We start from the raw sequence: 10444 nt of genomic DNA, 5'->3' as shown, positions 1-10444 counted from the left end.
GGTCCGACGGTCGATCAGTGAGTCGGTTAGTTTTCCATTGCAAACGTTTCTCAAGAACCAAACATAAACGATACACAAAGAATTACAACATAGAGAAGGAACAATGATTCGTTGATTGTAATAAAGAACACTGCCAAAGTAACAAAATCCAATTGAAAATCTAATGCAAACAAAAAAACAAAAAATCAGAAACTCACAACTCCACCGGAAGTGTAAGTAATGATGGTGAATTTATGGTAGCTCAGATCGACGGTTGGAGACTGAAGGACAACGGACGGCAAACTTGATGGAGACTGATGGAGACCGAAGGACGACCGGCGAACAACCACAGACGGACGGACGGTGAAGGAGATCGATTAGGGTTTGGGTAAGAGAGAAATGGAGGCTGACGTGCACGATAGGGTAAAGATGAAAGGGATAAAGCGGGCGGGCGAGCAGTATTTAATTTTTTAATAAAATAAGAAAAAAATATTTACACCTTTAATGTCGGTTTAAAACCGACATTAAAGCCCATCTTCAATGTTGGTTTAAAATCAACATTAAGATCATTTTAAAAAAAAAAAATCGACATTATACATCTGATTTCACTTTTTCCAATTGACATTAAAGCCTGAAATTCTTCTAGTGAATGTAATGAATTTAGTCAAAATTTGTAAAGAAATACTGCAGAAAACAAGAGAATCTGATTGAGATATGTTGTTGAGTATGGTTTCTGATTTCTGTCATAGTCATAATATTGAAGTCCTTAAAATGGATTGTCTATTTCTAATTCGAGGTCGACAAAAGCAAAATTCTCAACCAATTACAAATTTACATCATTATCGTGTTGAAGTTTTCTATGCCATCATTGATATGAAATTTCAAGAGCTGAATAATCATTTTATTGAAACAAATACAAAATTGCTTCTATGTGTGGCATGCCTAAATTCGAGTAATTCATTTGTTTCTTTTGATAAAAAAAACTTAGTTAACTTGCTCAATTTTACCCAAAAGACTTTTCAGCTATTGAACTCTTTATGCTTGAGAATCAACTTCAAAATTATAATATTGATATGTGTTCAAATATTGAGTTTGTTGAGCTAAAAAGCATATGTGATATTGTAGTAAAAATGGTCATCATGAATAAGACAAAGTCTATCTATTAGTTTACAAATTCCTCACCTTAGCGTTGATTTTACCGGTTGTCACAACTAACGTAGAAAAAACATTTTCTGCTATGTATATTGTGAAGACTTGATTGTGCAATCAAATAGGAGGTCAATTGGTGAATAATTGTCTTACTATATTGAAAAAGATTTATTTGATAAGTTAGATACTGAAGTTATCATAGATCGATTTCAAAACATGAAAATTTGTAGATAACAACTGTAATGTATTAAATTAGTTAATTTAAGAAGTTATGAACACTTTTTTTACATTCATTTATATACTTATACATGTAGTACCTTCTATATAGAATTTCTAACTCCGTCAGGGTTTGTGTATTCCATTAGATTGCCCATAATTTACCTACAAATTATTATTATTATTATTTGAAATATCTTAATCTAGATGGGAGATGGAAATTGTTCCAACAATAAAAGCAATAGTTAGGTGTTGGACCGAACCTATATATTTCCGGGTATTATAAAAATTTATTACTGCGCAAGTTGACATGGGGCGGCGGCATTTCGTAATTTAGACCATTGATTCACATGAAAGACGAAATGGGATTGAGAGGCATTTAGTTCCTTCTAGCAGATAGGTTTCTGTGAAAAAAAACTTTGTTTACACACCGAAAAAACAAAAAACAAAGAGATGGGAAATCCAAAAAACCTTCTCTTGCTTTGCTTCATTCTCATATTCATGGTTTCAACCACCATTTCTCAAATAGAAATCAAGACCCACTTATGTTCAAACAGCGGCAACTACACTAGCAACAGCATTTACAAGCAAAATCTCGACGCCCTCCTTTCCTCCATCGCCTCCAACACCGAAATCGATTACGGGTTCTACAATTTCTCTGCCGGACAGCAACCCGACAAGGTGAACGCCATCGCCCTTTGCCTGGCCGATCTGACGGTGGAGAAATGCAGGAGCTGTATTCAAAATTCAACTCGAAGGATTCTAGAGGATTGTCCCAACCAAAAGGAAGCTGTCGGATGGTACACCGATTGCATGATTCGTTACTCAAATACATCAATATTTGGCGTTGGGAGCGAACAAGTGCTTAGCCCAACTTTTGTTTCCGGTCGGACTGCATCAGACGTAGTTGGGTACACTCAATCACTCAGCAGTTTGTTGCAAAGACTGAGAAGTGAAGCTGCGTCTGGGGATTCTAGACGCAAATTTGCTGCGGGGAAAATTGCAGCCCCAAATTTGGATACCATATTTGGGTTTCTTCAATGTACTCCCGATTTGTCCTCTATGGATTGCGAGAATTGTCTTCTGAAGACCGCTGAAAGAGTTCCGAATGGAAGTACAGGAACCAGGATATTTTCGATCAGCTGTTTCTTGAGATATGAGACTAACGATCTTTTCTACAACACTCTGTCGCCGCCTCCCTCTGCTGGTGACGCTCCTCCCCCACCCATGTCGCCACCGCCACCGCCACCGCCAGGTACCTTCTCTTTTTGTGGGTTCTTTCTGAATTTAGATAAGCGCTAACAAAGCCTCCGATCTTAATTTTTTTTTGTAGGAAATACTTCTAGAACTGTCATTATCGTTGTCCTGTCCATCGTTCCAGCCATCATTGTCGTTGTTGCCACTTTTTTCATTTGAGGTTGAGGAAGCGAAAAAACAGAAAATCAACAGACAAATTTGAAGGTGAGTGGTTTATGAATCCTCCGTTTTCTTAGATGGGCAGTTTTGATTTGACTGTGTGATTCTATAATTATAAAATTTGAATGGATCGGTTCTTGTTTTAATTTACCACGCTCAGGTGTTGCTATTGGGGATACCACTGACGAAATTAGCAGTGTGGAGACAATTCAATTTAATTTTGAAACTATTAAAATTGCAACAAACGACTTCTCAAGTGAAAACAAGCTCGGACAGGGTGGATTTGGAGCTGTTTACAAGGTATAGAATGGATTAAGGAATAGAGCTTAAGGAGGAAATTAATTTTAATTGTAACTAGAAATGAAAGTTTTTATTTTCAGGGTAAGCTAGCTAATGGACAACCTATAGCAGTGAAGAGGCTTGCAAGTAATTCACAACAAGGAGATGTTGAATTCAAAAATGAAGTCCTTTTGGTGGTCAAGCTTCAACATCGAAACTTGGTTAGGCTGGGATTTTGCTTGCAAAGAACTGAAAGGCTTCTCGTATAAGAGTTTATACCAAATGCCAGTCTTGACCAATTCATATTTGGTATACTCATTTTCTACATTCTTCTTCCTTTGACTTTATAGTTTATACTATCACATTGGAAAAGTTATCTTTTTCATAGAATTGATGTATTAATACATATAAGTTATCTTTTTCATAGAATTGATACAAAACCATTTATATGTATGGACGGTGATGTAGATTTTAGAAAAAGGACACAATTAGACTGGGTAAGACGGTTCAAAATCATAAATGGCATTGCACGAAGACTTCTTTACCTTCATAAAGATTCTTGCCTTCGAATCATTCATCGTGCTCTCAAAGCTAGTAATATTTTGTTGGATGAGGAAATGAACCCAAAGATTGCTGATTTTGGTATGACAAGATCGTTTGAAGTAGATGAAACTCAAGGCAATACAAGTAGAATTGTGGAAACACAGTAAGTAGAAGTACAAAATTGTTTATTTTTCTTTATAGTATATATCAATAATTAGTTTTTTTATCATATTTATTTTTATAGTGGCTATATGGCTCTAGAGTATTTAATGCATGGCCAGTTTTCAGTTAAATCGGATGTCTTTAGCTTTGGTATTTTAATTCTTGAAATCGTGAGTGGCAAAAAAAATAGTTGCTTTCGCAATGGAGAAAAAATAGAAGATCTCTCCAGCTTTGTAAGTATAGCCCCATTGACAAAGTTTATAACTTTCTATTTTCTATCACGATAATGGTTTTAGTTTTTTTCCTCTAGTTTTAGACAAAAAAAATTTCTCCCCTTTTTTCAAATCAAGTTTTGAAATATCATAAATATAAGGGTTGTTTTAAAATAAACAAAAATGAACTAACTTATTTACAAGTTAACTAACTTATTTACCAAAGCTTGCTGTAGATTTGACAAATTAATTTTAAAAAAGTAGGCTCATTGCCCAAAATTTATTACTTTCACAAAATTGGTAAAAAAACAAGTCCAACTCACGAAATGTTGAAAAAACCGATTCACCTGATATATTTGATATATACCTGAAACACACTATTGATGTACCCGATACATTGATACTTATCTTTGATACATTTGATACACTGCTAATATGAATCTGATACACTTGATACACTACTAATATATATTTGGTACACCTGACTTGATAAATAGTTGATACATTATTGATAGACATTTTTTATATATTATTAATACACAGTTGAAAATGATTAGTTATTTAAATATATATATTTGAAAAAAAATCATAAAACAGAACATCAGAGTAGACGGTAAGTTCGTAATTGTGGGTAATGTTTACAAAAACCAAATTCAGCGCAATTCATTATCTAATTGGAGAATGAATTGGCAGCCGGGATGAGTGGGTTGACGTTTGAGGATGATGAAAGTTATGAGTTTGGGAAGGGGAATTTCACCGAGCATGCTTGTAGGTATTGTGGGGTTTCGAACAATAAATTATAAATGAATACATGACACAACAGTCAATGATTTTACTTTTGTAATTCAAAGCATCGACTCACCAGACGCGGAATAGGATTTTCTACCAAAAAATAGGTGCTTAGATCGTGTACCGGGTACACGATTCTCTGGCCACCTAGCACGCCCAGTCAGCATGGCAGTCATGTAGGTTTGACTGCGGGAATCGTGTACCGGTACACTATTTCCATGCTTTAAAAGCTCCGTCTGACCCTTCTTCTTCCTCACCGAAACGCCTGTTCTTATTCCCTACCGCTGTCGATTCCTCACCAAAACCATCGTTGATTTTCCTCATTGAAGCCTTTATTTCACCGAAATCTTTCAAAACTTTGATTTTGCTCGACTTTCAGTCCTCCATTTGATCTTCACCGAGTCTAGTGGTCGTATTGCTCGATTTTCCTACATTTTTTGCTGCCGAATTTTGCTTGGTATATTTTTTTCTCTAGTTGGACTGATCTGTATTTATATGTATGTTTTTGCATGTTTTTGGGCTGAATTTTACTTGGTATATTCCTACATTTTTGTATAGTCTATGTATGTATAGTTTATGCATAGTTATAGTTTATGTATGTGTAAATAGTTATAGTTTATGTTTGTGTAAATAGTTATAGTTTATGTATAAATAGTTATAGTTTATGTATAGTTATAGTTTATGTATGTATAGCTTATGTATGTATAGTTTATGTATGTATAATTTATTTATGTATGTATGTATGTATGTATGTATTTATAGTTTATGTATAATTATGTATGTATAGTTTATATATGTATGTATTTATGTATATATAGTTATAGTTTATGTATGTATGTATAGTTTATGTAAGTATGTATAATTTATTTATGTATGTATAAACTATAGTTTATGTATAGTTTATGTTTATTTATGTATGTATAATTTATGTATAATTTATGTATGTATAATTTATGTATAGTTATGTATGCATAATTTATGTATGGTGTATTATATAGTTTATATATTATTGATTTAAACTTAGAAAACTTAGAAAACTTAGAAAACTTAGAAATTAGAATATTAATATTTTTTTTTGTCAACTATAACAGTTGAAAAAAACATAATAAATATGTCAATGCGTCCTGAAGATTTAGTAATTCTTGAACCTGGAAATGATGGAGATAGTGACATCGACATTGAAGTAGATTAATTATTTGGAAACAACGGTAGTGGTGAATAAGATCTTGAGTTGGCACCGTCGGAAATATTCAACCAAATAAATTGGGAAATGACAAATTCAACGTTTGAACTAGGGTCTACTTTGGAAGAAAGGAATGTAGGAGTAGATAACTATAGTTTAATACAGAAGGGAATGTTATTTAATACCAAAGAAGATTTACATCTTGTTGTAAAAAATATTGTGTTACGGAATACTACGAAATTGTCGTAGTGGAATCAAATCAGGACCTTTGGTACGTTAAATGTAAATCCTGGAGTGACGGGTGTGCTTGGAGGCTACGGGCATGTCGGCGCAAAAGTCATGGGATGTTCGAAATCACATGTAAAACCCTAACCTTAATTCAGAAAGAAGGGAAAAATAAAATACTAAAAATAAAGGAGAATATAATTAAAATTATGAATGAAAAATATAAATTAAATTAAGAGGAAGTTGGGTGGAATTTAGGGAAAATTTTGATAAATTAAGAAATTTATTAATAATTAACCAACAATAACGTATATAGCTATGAATAAGTGGGCAAAATTGGGAAAGATTAATAAGGGAGTGGAAGCTAGCGGATTCGGGGGACAAAGGAAATTAGATAACTTTTCGTTTGGAAACTGTTCATTGGAAGGCTTGGAAGGTTGAAATTAATAATTTGAAGGTGGGAAGAATTTGGATACCTTTTGTACGGAGACTGTTCATTGGGAGATTTGGAGGTGAAAATTAATTATCAGTGTATGGGGTAAGTTAAAAAATTAAAAAGAAAAGTGGAATCCACGTGTCGCAAGTAGTGAGGGTAACCCACTAGCGAGATTGGAGGAAGTTGGAGAGAACGGAGAGAGCGAGATTTGAACGAGAGAATGGGAGAGAGAGAGACTGGTTGAGCGAGAGAATGGGAGAGAGCGAGAGACTGGGAGAGAGAGCGAAGTTAGAGAGATTGGAGAGAGCGAGATCCCTAGCGAGAAACTTGGAGAGAGCGACACTGCCGAGAGCTAAATGAGCGAGAAAGTTGGAGAGAGCGAGATTTGGACATAATGATGTGTTTTAAGGAAGGTAATGCGATCTTTGATTTTTTTATAATTAAGTCAAAAATTAAGCAATTTAGGTGGCAAAAGGAGATTTCATGCAGAAACTTAAGGATTAAAATGCACGGCCAAGATTACATGCCATAGGAGTAATTTTGGTTGACAAACTTAAAATTAGACAACTCAAAAGCTCAGTTAACCCCAGTAATTTAAAAGAGGCCACTTGTAGGACGTGTTGTCACATAGAGAAAAGTTGAAAACGAATATAAATAGGAGGCTTTGGCTGAAGAATTAAACTCATTCTCAAACAAATTCCAGTAGTAATAGTCGTGTGGAGAGAGTGAGGTAGTTCTGTGAGTTTAAAAGAGAAAAGCTCGAGGGAGGTCTGCCCAAATTTCCTTCTAAGAGGGAAAGCTTATTGTGAGTGTTATAGTTTTGATAGTTAACATATGTTTCGAGTGTTATAGTTTTGATAGTTAACATATGTTGTGAGTGTTATAGTTTTGATAGTTAACATATGTTGTGAGTGTTACATTGCTTTTAGTAATTCAGTAGATGTTGTGCGTATTATATTGCATTAGAAAATACCATCCCTGCTAGCATGATAATTTTGCTAGGTTAGTATGCATGGTAAATGTTATGCCACTTCAGAGCATCATTTGTTAGCATGATAGTTAGGTAAAGTCAGTATATTTGGTGAATAGTACGTGCTTTGTTAGTCAGAAAGTACAGTGAGTAACTTGATATACTGTGGGTGTTATACCTTTTTGTTAGCACTGTGTCTTTGATAAATCAGTACGTAATGTGAATATTATAGTTGTATAACCTGAACATCACAATCTGGAGATGTTAGAATTTGCTATCCTATGAATTATAGGGTTTGCCGTCATCTCTCGCAAGCATTACAGTAAAGTCCATTGTGAATATTCACTTAAGTTAAAAGAGAAGTGCATCGTAAATACTGTGAAGCCATTGTTTGTGTATGACTATGAAAACTGCGATTATGCCCAGGATGTGGTTAGCATGCTTAACAAAAGGTGCTTGGCAGGAAATAATGGTCGACTTCGGTCGGCGGGAAATAATGGTCGGCTTCGGTCGGCGGGAAATAATAGTCGGTGACGACCGGCAGGATATATGGTCAAGTACCTAAGCATTGCTAGCAGGATAAATAAAATGGTCGATGTGCACATTGGCGGAAATTGGGGTCATAGGAAGGTTTTCATAGGTGATTGTATTGTTTGATGATATGATATGTTTGCTATGTGTTGATGTTAGAATACAAATTAGTAGCTGCGTGATTATGCCATTGATTGCACTTGAGTTCAGTGTGAGTGCCAACATGTGATTGGTTTCCCAAAATGATGATTTTCAAAATGATTTTCATCTTAAAAAGAACCACTCACTAGGCTTAGTAGCTCACACTCTTCAAATTGTTTTCCTAACCCCCCTGGTAGCAGAGCGGAGTGTTCAACAAAGAGTCTACCACCCACCACCATCAACTAAAAGCTCGGAAAACTCTCGGGGCACGGCTCAGATCATGTGTTAAAAGAATCGATAAGAGGATTAAATTACATATATAGATAAATAGGTGGAGTATTGTAACCTTTTAATTGGCTGTATAGATTAATAAGTGGGATAATGAGAACTTATTTATTACATGTATAAATAAATAGGTAAATGTTGTAAACCCATTGTAATCATAATAAATAGAGAAAACAATATTTAGTACAAATATTGTCTTAGAAGGGTTATAATCACTCTCATGCTCCCTTCCCGGTCTTAGGGATTTAAGGCTTGGGAGGGGGTGTGACATCACAAAACTTCAAGGAGAACACTCATGTTTATTTTCAGAGTTGACACAGGATCATTCACAGATGGATTCAAATTTCATGAGTATCGAAATTCAGAATTTGGTTAGAGCTGATCCTGGAGTACCTGTGGCCCTACTTCAAGAAGCCATTAAAAGACAATATGGCTATAATGTCAATTATAGACGGGTGTGGCAAGCCAAGAGAAAAGAGTTAATTGCTATGTTTAGCGACTGGGAGAAATCATATTCAGAGCTTCCATATTGGCTGAGTGTTGTTGTTCATTACAACCCAGGAACACGAATAGACTGGTTTTTCATTCTATCTGATATGCCAGGTATGACTATTTTTGGACGAATTTTTGGTCTTTAGGTCCTGCAAGAGAAGGGTTCAACCATTGTAGGCCATTAATCCAGATTGATGAAACTCATCTATATGGAAAGTATAAGGGGAAATTATTAACAGCCTTATCTGTTGATGCAAACGGACATATATTTTCCCTTACTTTTGCTATCGTAGAAGGTGAGAATTCGTCCAATTGGCCATGGTTTTTGTGGGCATTGTGTGAATATGTTACCCAAAGAGAGGATATTTGCTTGATTTCTGACAGACATAAGGGCATTCTTGCTGCAATTAATAATGAAGAAATTGGTTGGAGTGAACCCAGAGCGTACCACCGATATTGTCTTCGCCATGTTGCCAGTGATTTCAATACAAAATACAAATTGAAGAAACTAAAAAATTTGGTGTTTAAGGCCGGAAATCAACACCAAAGGCGTAAGTTCATTCGGTGCATGAAAGAATTGAAACAATTGCACCCTGAATGTCTTGAATTTTTTTCAGACATTGACTTGGAAAAATGGACATAGTCACATGACAGTGGGTACCGCTACGGGTGGATGACTAGCAATGCAGTTAAATGCATGAACGGAGTTTTTAAAGGTGCTAGAATGTTACCCATTACTTCTTTGATTAGGCTAACATTTTATTGCACAATATTGTATTTTGAACACCGGAGACAAGAAATCAGTGAAGCACTCGATCGTGGACATATATATACATAATATGCCCTAAAGAAACTGAAGAGGTGGGAAAAAGGAGCATCGGCACATACGGTGACATCCATTGACAGGGAAAGTCAAACTTTCGAAGTACAAACTGGCATAAGTATGATTTCTCCCTACAAAGGACATCACACCAAAGTTTTAAGCTTGAAAGAAGGGACATCTTCTTGCAATAAGTGGCAATCATTCAAGATTTCATGCTCTTATGTAATTGCAGTTTGTAATTACATGCGTATGACATACCTACTACTTATTGATGAATGCTACAAATTGTCCGATTTCAAGCATTGTTACGAAGGCCGCTTCCATCCAATTCAACACCCAGATTATTGGCTAGAATTATCATTTACAGAAGTTCGTCCAAATGCGGACTTACTCAGAGAACAAGGTCAGCCAAAAAGTACGCGAATTCATAATGACATGGATTGGAGAAAAGCAAGCCAAAAAGTGTGATGTACAATTTGTAAAAGAGGACATAACAGACGCACTTGTCCATACCGTACACTGGGTGCTTCATCGTCTTCGGGTCATTAGGATTTTTATTTTTTTAATTTTTTACTTGTATTCGTATTTATAATTTTCATGTAATTGTATATTT

General features: G+C 35.2%; 1 pseudogene across 1 annotated transcript; it reads left to right on the top strand.

Annotated features, from left to right (window-relative positions):
• The first annotated feature begins 1652 nt into the window (after positions 1-1652).
• Positions 1653-3825, top strand: LOC120069974 (cysteine-rich receptor-like protein kinase 10; annotated as a pseudogene). The gene is made up of 5 exons (XR_016528431.1): positions 1653-2599; positions 2678-2805; positions 2921-3060; positions 3141-3348; positions 3508-3825. The product of XR_016528431.1 is annotated as a cysteine-rich receptor-like protein kinase 10 (transcript).
• Positions 3826-10444: the final 6619 nt, after the last annotated feature.

Source organism: Benincasa hispida, chromosome 3 (genome assembly GCF_027475165.1).
Source record: "Benincasa hispida cultivar pf3 chromosome 3, pf3_genome.v1.1, whole genome shotgun sequence".
NCBI lineage: Eukaryota > Viridiplantae > Streptophyta > Magnoliopsida > Cucurbitales > Cucurbitaceae > Benincasa > Benincasa hispida.
Note: the sequence above shows the minus strand (reverse complement) of the source record. Positions and strands in the feature narration are given on the sequence as shown.